The sequence below is a fragment of the Cupressus sempervirens genome, unplaced genomic scaffold (assembly GCF_028749045.1).
Source record: "Cupressus sempervirens isolate cs-2001-9-10 unplaced genomic scaffold, ASM2874904v1 CseChr00s100002_03, whole genome shotgun sequence".
Classification (NCBI taxonomy): domain Eukaryota; kingdom Viridiplantae; phylum Streptophyta; class Pinopsida; order Cupressales; family Cupressaceae; genus Cupressus; species Cupressus sempervirens.
In genome coordinates this window covers 1,815,490-1,828,506 of record NW_028322207.1, presented here as the reverse complement: position 1 = coordinate 1,828,506, position 13,017 = coordinate 1,815,490, and positions in this window count along the sequence as shown.

Sequence of the window (13,017 nt, the reverse complement as noted above, 5' to 3'; positions counted from 1 at the left end):
TAGGTATTTGGCTCTTTAGAGATTAAATGAGATTCCTCCTTGGTTGAGGGCTTGGCTTCCTAGCCTCATTCCAAAAATTAATATGTTCTATTGGCTAGCTCTACAGGACAAAATTCTCACCCAAGATAACCTCATTAAAAGAGGTCATAGTATGCCCAACAGATGTGTGTTATGTAAAGATCAAATGGAGACTAGAAATCATTTGTTCATTTGTTACTCCTTCTCCAGGGAGGTTTGGGTTTTCCTCACCCAAGACTTGGGCTTTAGCTAGTGTGTGTCATTTAACCTTCTGGATCTCTTCTGTCAATGGAAATGCATGTTCAATAGGTCTAATCTTTAGGAATTAAGTTCCTGGATCCTACCTCATTTCTGTTGGAGCATTTGGAAGGAGAGAAACAAAAAAATCTTCAGAGATAAAGAGGAGCTGACTATAGTGATAGGAAAGAAAATATTTTCTAACATTAAGGAAAACTATTTAGTGAGGAAAGGGGGAGATATAGAATTAGGTGGCAGAAAAAAGGAGAAGGCAAAAGATAGAAAGACAAAAAGACAAGAAGCCAAATGGCTTCTCCCCCTAGAAGGATGGCATAAAGCCAACTTTGATGGAGCTTCCAAGGGAAATCCTGGCTCCTTGGGAAGTGGAGGCATAATAAGGAATGAAAATGGCGATGGTATTGTAGCTTTTTCCCTCCCATTGGGATTTCAAACCAACCACTTTGTGTAAGCGAATGCTACGTGTAATGCTGTCAAAGTGGCTTTTGAAATCAGAGTTACTAACCTTTGGCTTGAAGGGGATTCAAACAACATTATAAAATGTATTAAGGGAAACTCTTAGCCATCATGGTCAATTGAAAATCTTATTGATGAGACACGTGAGACTCTTGCCAAATTTAATAGAGTCCACATCACTCATATATTCTAGGAAGCTAACCTAGTAGTCGACAAGTTTGCTAATATAGGGGTCAACACAAACCAAATAATGACATGGCATCTCAGAAATAGTTTGTGAGTGGATGTTAAAAGCATGATTGAACTAGACAAGATCCAAGGAAGTATGGAGAAGATCAATGTGTAGTTATGAGTATGAATGGATTAAGGGGAAAGGGTACTTCCCAAAAAGGTAGCATGGGAAATTGTAATTGTTGTAATTTATTATAGACTATTCAACACACTTTGTGGGTCATTTTTTGCATTTGCAATAGGATCAATAGAAAGGTTAATTATTTTTGCATTATGCTCATACACAGAGGTTCCTATCAGTTATAGTGTGAGGTGTATATGAGAATTGAGGGTGTGTAGAGTGCAAATATGGTAGACAAAAGGTGTAAAAAGGAGCTAGTAGGTGAAATAGAGAGATGGAGGACTAAGGAAAAAGTTTGGGAGCAGTTGGATCAAGGCAGGATTACCAGATACATTATGAAACTACATGGATTTGATCAAGAGGTGACCAATAGTATGGTTGGATCATGGAAGGATGGCAGAGTTAAGGTGAACAAGGTTTCTTTCATGATCACTAAGGAGATGATATCAACCATTTTTGAAATCCTAATTGAGAGTTTTAAGTTCTTCAGGGACAAGAAGCTCTCAGCTAATATTGTGCAGGATTTTGTGAAGGATGTGGAGGAACTAAAAGCCTTGAAGAAGATTGACATGTACTATGTTCCTGATACCATGAAGAAACTATGGAGGTATATTTTGAGAGTTGTAATCGAGTACATTACTCTAGACCCTAGGTTTGATCAGGCTCGTACCCACCACTTTCTTCTTTTGAATCATTTTTGGAACAACTATAAAATTTCTTTTCCTTTTTTACTTGTTAACTTCCATGAGTAAGGCAATGGATAGCTTCAAAAAGAAGCCCACTGATAACTCCACTCTGCATGAGGGGCTCTTGTTTCTTATTTATGAGCACTTTAAGGATCAGACAATAAGCAATGCCCCCTCTTAGACTAAGAATGTGACCTCTAGAAGTTCTAGCTTCTTTTCAGACTTGGATGATATTCAAAGCTTAAGTTCTAAGGATGGCAAGATTTCTTCTGTCGGTAAAAAAGTCACCCATCAGGTCAAGAATTTGCCATCTTCCATAACCCCTAGTAGAAAAAGCCCTAGGGTTCATGGGCAGAAGCAACTTGTGAAGGATGAGAAGGTTGACAGTGATGATGAGGAGGATGTGGAGATGAAAGAGAAGGAAAAGGAGATGCAAAAGAAAAATAAGGAAGACCGGGGAGGGAAGAAACACAAGAGGAAGGGTCTAGAGGGTGAGAGAATGCAACAAGAACTAGATATGTCTTCACTACCTCTTTCTCCTATCCATATTCAAGCCCAACATAAGGAGCAAAAAATGGATTCTAAGATTGAGGGAGGGGAGGTCTAGGTTAAAGATAGGAGGAAAGCTTTGAAAAAATTTAATGTTAAGACCTCAAAAATTGGCATTTTTAAAGAGGCCATGAACCCACAGGTCCTCATGGAAATCCAAGAAGGGTCGCAGCTTGAAGAACTCATAGACTCAGCGATTGTGGCTATTTCAGATAAAGCAAGGGAAACTAGATGAACCTCTTGAACAATGCCCGCAACAATATGATTGATAACTTTAGATCAATCAAGTGGATTTCCCATGAGTTGGAGGAGGTCAAAGAGTAGGTGGGTCATATGGAGGAATACAAGAATGGAGCAGATTTTGATAATAGAGATGGCCACAGTGAGAGGCTTAGTCTGGCAGAGAGAAGGATTAACAACCTTGAGATCTATAATCACAATCTCTCGAACTAGATGATTTTGCTGCTAAGCTCCATTAACAACAACATCATATCCTTAATTGGTTGGATCAAAGATAGAGTTATGAAGGAAGATGAGGAAGGAAAAGACAGGGAAAAAGCTAGACTAGTGGTCAACCCTACAAAGGACAACATCAACAATGGTTAGGACCAAGAGGATCAAAGGGTGCACCACTAGGAGGCTAAGAAGAACCAGATGGCCTATGAGGCTGCTTACATCATGCAAGAGCTGGAGAGAAAGAATGAGGACTAATCCACTACCTGTTCTTTTGTTTCTATCTATGCCTTTTTTTTTGGCTTTTTGTCAAGGCTTTTTCCTTTGTCGGTTCTTGTTGTTTTTGTTCCTAGTCTTTTCTATGATCTTTGTTTTTCAGCTAGGCCTTGTGCTTATTATCAGCCTTTGAACTTGAACTCTTTTGGCTGGGCTTTTCATGCTTATTTTCAGTCTTTTTAATGTTTTAACTCTTGGGTTTTAGGGTCCCTATAAAACCTATTTATCTAATCAAAAATAGGCCAGAAGCAACAGTTGTGATGTGCAAGAACCTAAGGAAGAGAAGATGTCTAGGGTATTGCTTCATATGGTGGTTGAATAGAAGAGTCTACAATTGGAATACAAAGCAAGAAGGCTTAAGGTGATGAAGGCTTGAAGGGTGAACAAGATATCAAATAGGAAGAGGCTGAATGCAAAGTAGAATGGAGGACTGAATGTGAGATCTATAATCTACAAGTGAGTTGTTATTGTTATCAGAACAAGTTTTGTTATTACTCTCTAACAATTTTATTAGTCTAGATAAATCCTTTGGATTAAGGTTAACCTAAAAATCATTAGTAAATCCTTTAATAGGGTGACATTCTAATGGAATTTTATAAAGTCCTCTAACAAGGCTCACTCCTAATAGGGTGATTGAAATCCTTTAACTAGGTCACATTTAACAGTGTGCATTGTAACCTTTAACAGGGTTGGCTCCTCACAGGGATCACTTCAAAAGAGTGAAAATTGTTAGCATGTTACTGGTGTTTTTTATGAAATTGAGTTTCCATGTAAAATCCTTGTGTCAAAATGTGTGATTGATTTTGTGGTATTACATGTTTACATTTTTGCAAAGTTATTTTGAGATTGGACATTAATATGCATATGTTTAAGATATTGAATGGTAATGCATGCATAAGAATAAGTTGTAGTATTGAAAAGTTATATTTATACATTTGGACCTTGGATAACTAATTCACCCCCCCTCTTAGTTATTCTAAAGTATTCCAACACTGACTACTTGTGCTTCTTGTTCCTTGGAACCCATCATGTTATATTCTTTGCATGTAATAATAACTTTCATAGACCTAGATTAGAAATAACAATCATTATAGCATTAATTTTACTTTCAATGGAATGATCCTAAACTATTTAGATATCAAATCAATCTCTAGAACTTATTGGATAGACATAGTGTTTAAATATATGCACTAGACTCTTTGGTCCAAATAACCTTTTGTACAGTCTTGGACTCAAACAAAAAGGAACTTGACAAAATAGTGCACTATTAGTAGGGACATTTACATTCATCAAAAGTCAAATGTAGTTTTCTTGCATGACACAACAAGTTGGCCATGAACAATAGGAGTTTAGGGATAACCAAGATCCATGCTTGTAGAGGCCTCGAGAACATCAGTGATTTCGAATTTAGTTTTCTTTTGCATAGGGTTTTTTCTAGAAGAGAGAGTCTTTTTTTAAGAGACAAGAAGATGGGAGAAAAGAGAAAAAGAATTGAGTTGGAAAGCTGCAAAAAGTGGAAGAAGAAGAGTGAGATTTGCGACATACTGGAGCAAGGGAATTTTATAGGTTATATGGAAAAATTGAAAGGAAGTAACCCTATCATTACCAAGAAATTTATCAAAACATGGAAAGATGAGAGTGTTTTAGTGGGGAACTAGAAGATGGAGGTTTCTAAAGATATTATTTCTAAAGCAATGGGGCTTGACATAAAGGACATTAACTTCTACCGGGATAGGAAGCTCTTAGATCAGTTGGTTGAAGAGTTTGTAGACTGAGCTAAGGAACGCAAGACTAGTGCAAATAGGTAATTCTTACTTTAGCCCTAGCTCCATTTAACACCTTTGAAGATTTTTTATGTTTGTAGTGATTGAGTATCTTACCTTAGATTGGTGTTTCACTAAGATATATGGTCACTGTTTCATGTTGTTTAACCATTTTGAGCATAGGGTTAGGATAAAATTACTCTTTTGTCTCAGACAACCTTTGGGTAATTCTATTTTGGCCATTCAAAATGATCCTGAGGGGGATTATGCCTATCATGAGGGGTTAATGGTTTTAATAATGAACCTTCTAAAATCAAAAAAGGTGGATAGGCCTAGGCAGAGCAAGAAATCTTTAGATTATGAGAAAGAGGGTAGTGAATCTAAGGAGGATTTTGATGAGGAAACTAAGGATGAGGTGGCTGAGGTTGATATAAAGAAGAGGAAGAAAGATGGTCTTGGAATCTCTTTCAAGGAAAAAAAAGGAAGGAAAAGGAGAGTGAATCAAAACAAGATAGTAATCATGAGGAAGAGCAAAAAAAGGGTTTTGAGAAGAGAGGATCTTTGGGCAAGGTGTCAGGAAATAAGGGAAAGAATGCTAAAAGAGATTTTCCCTTTTGATGATGAAATCTTAATTAAGAGGGTTGAAAGAAAAAGGAAAAAGGTGCTTTCTTAGGATGCGGGTGATGAGAATGAACTTAAGGAGGTGAATCTGGATAGGAACAAATAGGGCCAATATGAGGACAACTTTGAGCATAATAGGGATGAGGATGACCAGGGGTTTCCAAATGGTATCATTGGTAACCCTGAGACAATGATGAAGGATATTGGTATCCTAAAATAGAAAATGAAACATATATTAGTGGACTTTGATTAGCTCAATAAGATGGCAAGGGGGAGAGAGAACTTTAGGTTAGCACATTGATAGACTATCTAAGGTTATTGGCAATGTGGAAGAGGTAAAGAATTTGATATGCGTGTGCCAACACTTGAAACCAAGAATAGGAATTTAGATCAGTTAAGCAAATATCTTCAAAAAATATGTATGATCTAGATTCTAGAGTGAGTAACATGGAAAAAATAGTCAAGAAACTAGCAGATCAAAACTGCATTATCTTAAAGACTATGGGTGACAACTTTAACACACTGCTAAAAAAGTTGGAGTAGAGTAAAGGCCAAGACTCACATGTTGTAAATGAGGATCAGGGCTTGAGTAAGCACACAAGGGCTAATTCCAAGAAGAATGAAGGAGAGGAAGCAAAAATTTGAATGACATGAAAGCTTTTGCAGAAAATATGAACATCTTGGCAGACCAAGCAGCAGAACTTTTGAAGACTCTATAGTTGTCCTGGGGCTGTCTTTTTGCTTTTCTTTTGTTTTCTTTTCTTGCATAGTTTTTTTATGGCCTTTTATTTTTTTTCTTATTGTATCTATTCCTTTTTGGGTTTGAGGCCTTAATGTTCTAAAATCTTTTATGATCTTGTTACTCTAATTATTTGTTAAAGGTTTCGAGTCCTTTAAAACCTATTTTTATGTAATCAAACCAAGTTGGCCATGAACAATAGGAGTTTAGGGGTAACCAAGATCCATGCTTGTAGAAGCCTTGGGAACATTGGTGAATTCATTCCATAACTACCTATCATCTCTTGTGTATAATGATAACAATCTAATATAACAAAAGTAACAATGATAAGTCTAATTTCTTAGAATCAATGTGCATGAATCTGACTAAACAATTGTAAGCAAGCATGGACACAACTAATACCATAATGCAATAGGAAACTACAAGGAACTTAAGATTTCACTCACTTAAAATAAGCTACAAAAATTCACTTAATATAAGCTACAAAAATATTTATAGTGAATTATTAAAGAGAGAATTTGCATAAATTTTTCTTTATTTCATTTTGTAAATAAAATTTTTGTGGGGATTTTGGTGACTAAAAATTAATCAATGTTTTAAAATTTTAAAATTGCTCAATAGAGTATTTGAACATATGTTAATGAAAATTTTGGGCTCTATTTGTTAGAGGTGTTCTGTCTATGTATTAAAATCTGAATTGGTGAAATCTCTACCATTCTAAAATTTATTTGATTTTCAAGGTGATGTAGCTTGAAGGAGAGTTTAGAAGCAATTGCATAGTAAAAAGGTAGTTGGATTGACTATGATATTGATTTATGTTGTCTTCTCTATGTTGCTCTTGCAACTTCTATTTTGTTAAGGAGGGCCCTTGTCTAAATTATCACATGCTCATCCATTCTCTACCATAATGCTACATATGATTAAAAAGTAAGTGTGATTGCATAATGACTATGTTCATATGAGAGTTGAACTTTAGCTTTTCACCATATTGCTACTTCTATTAGAATTATTGGTCTAAGCCACATTTCTTTGTTGAATATTTTTTTAAGGACAATTCCAATGATCTATTAGACTTCCAAGTTACAAAAAAATTGTCATAAAATTCTTCCCTCTATTAGCTTTGGTGTTGTCATTGACTTCCCTCGCTACTTTAGGAAAATTTCCTCTCTTCTAATATGGAGGCTCATTTTAAGGATGGGATAATCTTCAACTACTCTAGCTATAACAACTAAACACATTCAACTTAGCCAATTCATATTGTTTGTATGCATGACAATTTAATGTCGATATATCTCTAAGTCAATAGCTTGAATGTAGTAATATAGTATTTGATAAAAACACATTAACTAAATAGTATCCTTGAATTTTTTTTATGTTTTTGTTATTTGTAATGGATTGACTATTTAGAATTATTACAAATTTTTAATTTAAAATATAAATTAATCTAAAAAATAAATAGATTGTGTAACTATATATTTTTTAATTGATCTATTTTAAAATCTAAAATATAATTATCAAACTTTTAGAATTGTATATTTGATTATTGTATAAAGTCGGCTTGATTCAAATCTGTGTGTAAATGAGAATTAATGGATAATTATAACTTTCAAAATGATCTAATAAATCTTTATAATAAACTATTTCATAATTATTGTTATATCTACATTTTATATAGTTGCTTAGATCATTCTTTTTTCATCTAATCTATCGTTGTAGAGCTGTAAAAAAAAATGGTGCATAGAAGACATGCATTGTTTGTTATAGATATTTATCAAGTATAAATTCAATAAAATAAATAGAGCACATTTCTTAAAACCCCACTCTCCCATTTCCTTGGAGCACATTTCTATCCATGTCAAGGAAAATCTCCAACAAGTTAAAATCCAAAACCCACCAAAAAGCATGCTCACCATGTATTACATAACACTATTTTGTTCTTCTCATGAAGTATGTCTGGTGCTTATAAAATTCCTCCCCCCTTTGAAAAGGTTCTTTTAGAATGGGGCTTCAATCTTATCATGAATTTTGTCCTTCACAAAAAATTCCTTGACCTCACCAAAATTGCACTCTCTATGTTTTTTGAGTCAAGATTCTCAGGCCGTCAAGGATTTTATCCAAATGAAGTAAATCCTTCACTACATAAAATGTGCACTCTCCACACTTCCTAGAGCAGGATTCTCTACCCATCATAGATTTTTTACAAAGGAAGAAAGTCTCTCAAATGCCCAAAATAATTCTTTTCCTTTCTCATGGAGCACAATTTTCACCCTGTCACAAAAAAGTGTTCTAAAAAAAGAGCTTTTTTTTTCATCCCAAACTCATTTTTGAGAAGTATGAAACTCAAATTTTTTTGAAAATTTTGGAAAAATCCAAATGGGATAAAATTTGAAGATTTGGAACACTTTAAAAGTTTGGAAATTTTAAAATTTTGAAAATTTCAAAAAATTCAAAAACTAGGAAAATTTGAAAATTCACAATAGTGAGGATTGTGAAATCCAAAACAGACAAAAAAAATCCAAAAGATGAGAAAAGTTGAGAAATTTGAAATTGTGAAAATTCAAAGTTTGAAATGGAAAAAGTTAAAAATCCTAGAGTTTCGAAAAAAATTTGAAAAAAAATTTGAAAATTTTGAAAATCCGAATGAGAAAAATTGAAAAAATTGGAAAACATGAAAATCCAAAATGTCATGAAAATTTCGAAGGGCAAGAATTTTGAAATCTAAATGAGAAAAGTTTCAAAAAAGCTAAAGAATTGGAAAATGTTGAAAAAGTTTGAAATTTTGAAAAAATTTAGAAAATTTTAAAAATCCAAAACTTGGAAATTTTGAAAATTCCTGATGTGGAAGATTCATGAAAAGCTAAAAAATTAAAAATTTGGAAAATGTTAAAGAAATAAAATCTTGTGGAAAATCAAGTCTGAAAAACCAAAAGATGGGAAAATTCTTCAAGGGTGGAAAATAAAGTTTGATTTAAAGCATTCAAATTTGGGAAAAAATGAGAAATGTCTTTTAAGAACATGTGTTTTTTTGGACTTACATAAGGCATTAAATATTAATTTTATTAATGTTTAATTTGACTATTTTTTTAAATGATTCAAAAAAAAGAAATATTGGAAGAACTTGAAAAGAAAATGGACTATTTTGCATTAAATAAAGATTTTTGATTAAATAAAATTTTTGATTAATATTTAATTAATTAATTCCTCAAAAATTTAAAAAAATTTGATGAATTAGGACATAACTTCATCATGAAGCAAAAAGCATCAAAATGACTACTTTTTGAAAAACAAGGAGAAAAGAGACAAGTGGCGTCTTGGTGGCTAAGTAAAGCAACTGCCTAATATTAGCCTACAACTTTAATGGTATCTTTTTTAGAAGGATGGATTATATAAGAAAATCATTTCATTCTCTCTCACACACACAAAGTTGGAAAAAGAATTAAGAGCAAGAGTGAAATTTAGAGAGTTTATGAGGAAGACTTTTCCTTGATCATTGAGGAGAGAAAATGATTTTTCTTGAAATTTATGAAAAAAATTCTCAACTTCATTAGATAGAAACTTTTTACTAGGTTAGAGTAATCTTCATGAATCTCAGATAAAATCTAGAAATCTTGATGAAGTTTCAAAATCTTTGTCTTTTGGAAGATTATTTCTTCTTTTTTTTGTTTTTTTTTCATATTCTTATGTATGAACATTTTTTGATTTGTAGGAAGGATGAATGGAAGAACCCCAAGGAACAAGAGAAACATAAGGACAATTGATAAAGAATGAAAGGAGAGGATTCTACCCCACATCCAAGATCATGTCTAAGTGGGCTAAAATTGGAGATACAAGCCTTGGTGGCCTTAATTTGAAAAAATTCAACCAGAGAATGTTTGGATACAATGACCATCATCCTACACACCTAGCTACGAGAATCATGAGAAGTGGAATTATTTCTGCATCTAGTTTCCCTCCTGCCTTTCAGCATCCAGAGTGGATCATGGAATGTGCAAACCACCATAGTCCCAAGGACAAAACAATTAGGGATTCAAAATGAAATATTCTTGCAAATTTTTCTCTAGCATCCATAACTAAAGCATTTGAGATTCCTTCACATCTGATAATGGTGCTGAAAAGAAAGGAACAAGCACTCAAAATCTATACTACTGGAATCCTATTTTGTGAAGAAAGAATCAACAAAAGATGGTTGAAAAAGACTAGATCACATCATTTGAAGATTCTTAAGGAACTATTATGGCTCAACTTGCAGAGGGAGTATAATGACATGATTATAATGCTTAGTCACATTTTTAACATGCCTCATTCCTATAGATTTAAATCTTTGATGTGATACTTTTTTAAGTAGGTGGCAGAAGAAGGTGACATGATAGATTGGGATGGGTTCATAAGTGACAACCTAAATGAACATTTGATGAATCTAGAGCACACAAGAAAGTTTTACATGAGCTCTTATGTCATCTACATGCTAGCAAAAAGGATGAATTATGATGGACTAAGATGTAAAGGACCAATTGGGAGTGAAACCCAACACTTCAAAGTTCATGAATGCTATCCACAATTGAATTTATATTTTGGAGATGATTATGTAAGGGTTAATAATACCTTAGCCATGTGCATAGTGAGGACACGAGAAAAAAAGTTGCATATGAGATTATCAATTAGTACAATGAGGTTAGTGGAAGAATATGGTGCTTGGTTCATCCAATTTTCCACATTTTCATTTATCCAAGTTCAAGGATTATCCATTGATCTGTACAAACTTTTGAGGTACCCAACAGATAAAATAGTCTTGTTGGAACTCATGCAACAAATCATAGTCTATGACAAGATTCAAAAGGGGAAGAGGAAGTTGGGATTATAGTTCCCAATTTCCATTAGAGAAGAAAAAATTATGACATACCCATGTCTAAAGGCAACCGAGAGATCATCAAATAAGCTTCATTTCTTCTTTCTTCCAATTTATCCAAAATGGTCTGATTTTGATCCCTACAAAAAGATCATATCAATAGTAGGATCAAAGTACCAACATAATGTTCACCTTGAAGATTTTTGGGAAAACACTACAGATGAGAATGATATTAGAAAGAGGATGCATTCAAGGTCTCCATTGAGCATTACTAGAGCATGAAACATATTCTAGGTTCCTGATCAGATGGAGGAAGATCCAAATGTGATGCAAAAAGAATTCAATATAGAAATGATAGTTCAACCATATAATTGGAAAAATAAAGAGGTTAAAAATTTGGAAATTCTTTCAAAGTTAGTCTTGGATTTTACAAAGTGGTCAATTGAGTGAAATCTTGAAAACTAGTTGCACTAGCAAATGGATTTACATATAGATTGATTGGTCACTGAATTCTTAGTGATGAAACACCAATGAAAATATCTAAAGGGACTATTGATGAAAGATAAAATCTATTAGAAGGTGTAGAAAATAGGAAAGGGAAAGAGGTAGCTCGAGAAGACATCCCAGGAGTGAGAAAGTCATTCAAGAGCCTCAATAGAAGAAGAAAAAATCTAGAAATACACCATATTCTCCAAGCCCCACTCCTAGTGTTTAGGAGATAGAAATATTTGAAAGGTAGGAAGTAGAGATGACCATAAGGATATTTGAGTAAGAAGAAAATTTGGCTAGGCTAGTACATGATAAATTGAGTATAAATGTCCATGAAAAATCCATGCAAGGGAGAGGAAGAGATCAAGATAGAAATATGGAAGAAAGTATGATGTAATATTAGAGTGAGAAATGATGGAGGTCGAGGTTGGTCCAGAAGAGGAAGAGGCTTTTGAAATAGTGATAAACATTCCATTTGTTGAAGTTTTAGCTCCTAGAGTAATGGTGGATAGTCTAGGAGGGGAAGAGGAGATCAACTTTAAAGTAGTCCAAAGGAAAAAATAATTGGTTATCTTTGGGGACTAGAGTATACCTATTCTAGAATGGTTAAAGAAATGAATTTAGAAGAATCAAAAAAAGGATGTTGACCCAACAATTGAATTACAAGAAATTTTGGACTAAGTAAATTGATTTGAATAGAAATGGAAATAAAAAAAGATTCACTAAAGTTGTCAGAGGAGAACTAGGGTCTAGGATTTTATAGATTACAAGTCCTATAATTGACAAAGGTAAAAATTAGATTGCTCTAGATGAGTACCATGTCACCAAAATCAATCTTGGTTATGCCTCCTGTGAGAAAATCTTAGAAGAATTTGATGACTCTACTCAAGCTTTGAAAAATAGACTAAAGAAGTTAGAAGAAGGATACCAAAAACAAAAAAGATAAATCAAAGCCTTATGAATACATCAATGACTTGTCTCATCTAGTAAGAGAGGAAGGTCCATCATTTGTCCCTCTAATGGGTGTGATATTGATAGAATCAAGTGGATTTATCAAGGTGTGAAGATTTAGGTTGAAATAATTCAAGAGGAAGCACTTAAACATGACAAATAATTGGTGCAAGTGCATACTAGGGCATTAGCTATACTCTCTAAGATCTAGTGCATCAAGGAATCATGGTAAGATGAGCATATTTACCAAGATCAAATGATTTATGATATTTAAAATCTGATGGAGACCCCAAAATAAGCATTGATTGAGGGTTGAGTTATTAGTGAAGGAGATGTGTATGATTTCCTTAGATGGTATAGTGGAGTAATCACAACTAAAGAAAATTTTGAGAGCTTCACCAAGGAATCCACTCGATGGAAAAATATGGTTGACAACATTAGACAAGGAGCATCCAAAACAATTGCATCCTTGTTATCACAGATATTGGTAGAAGATGAAATAACAAAGGATAATTTGAAAGTCAATTTGCAAGAGTTCTTTCAGTTGAATGTTTTTGAAAGAG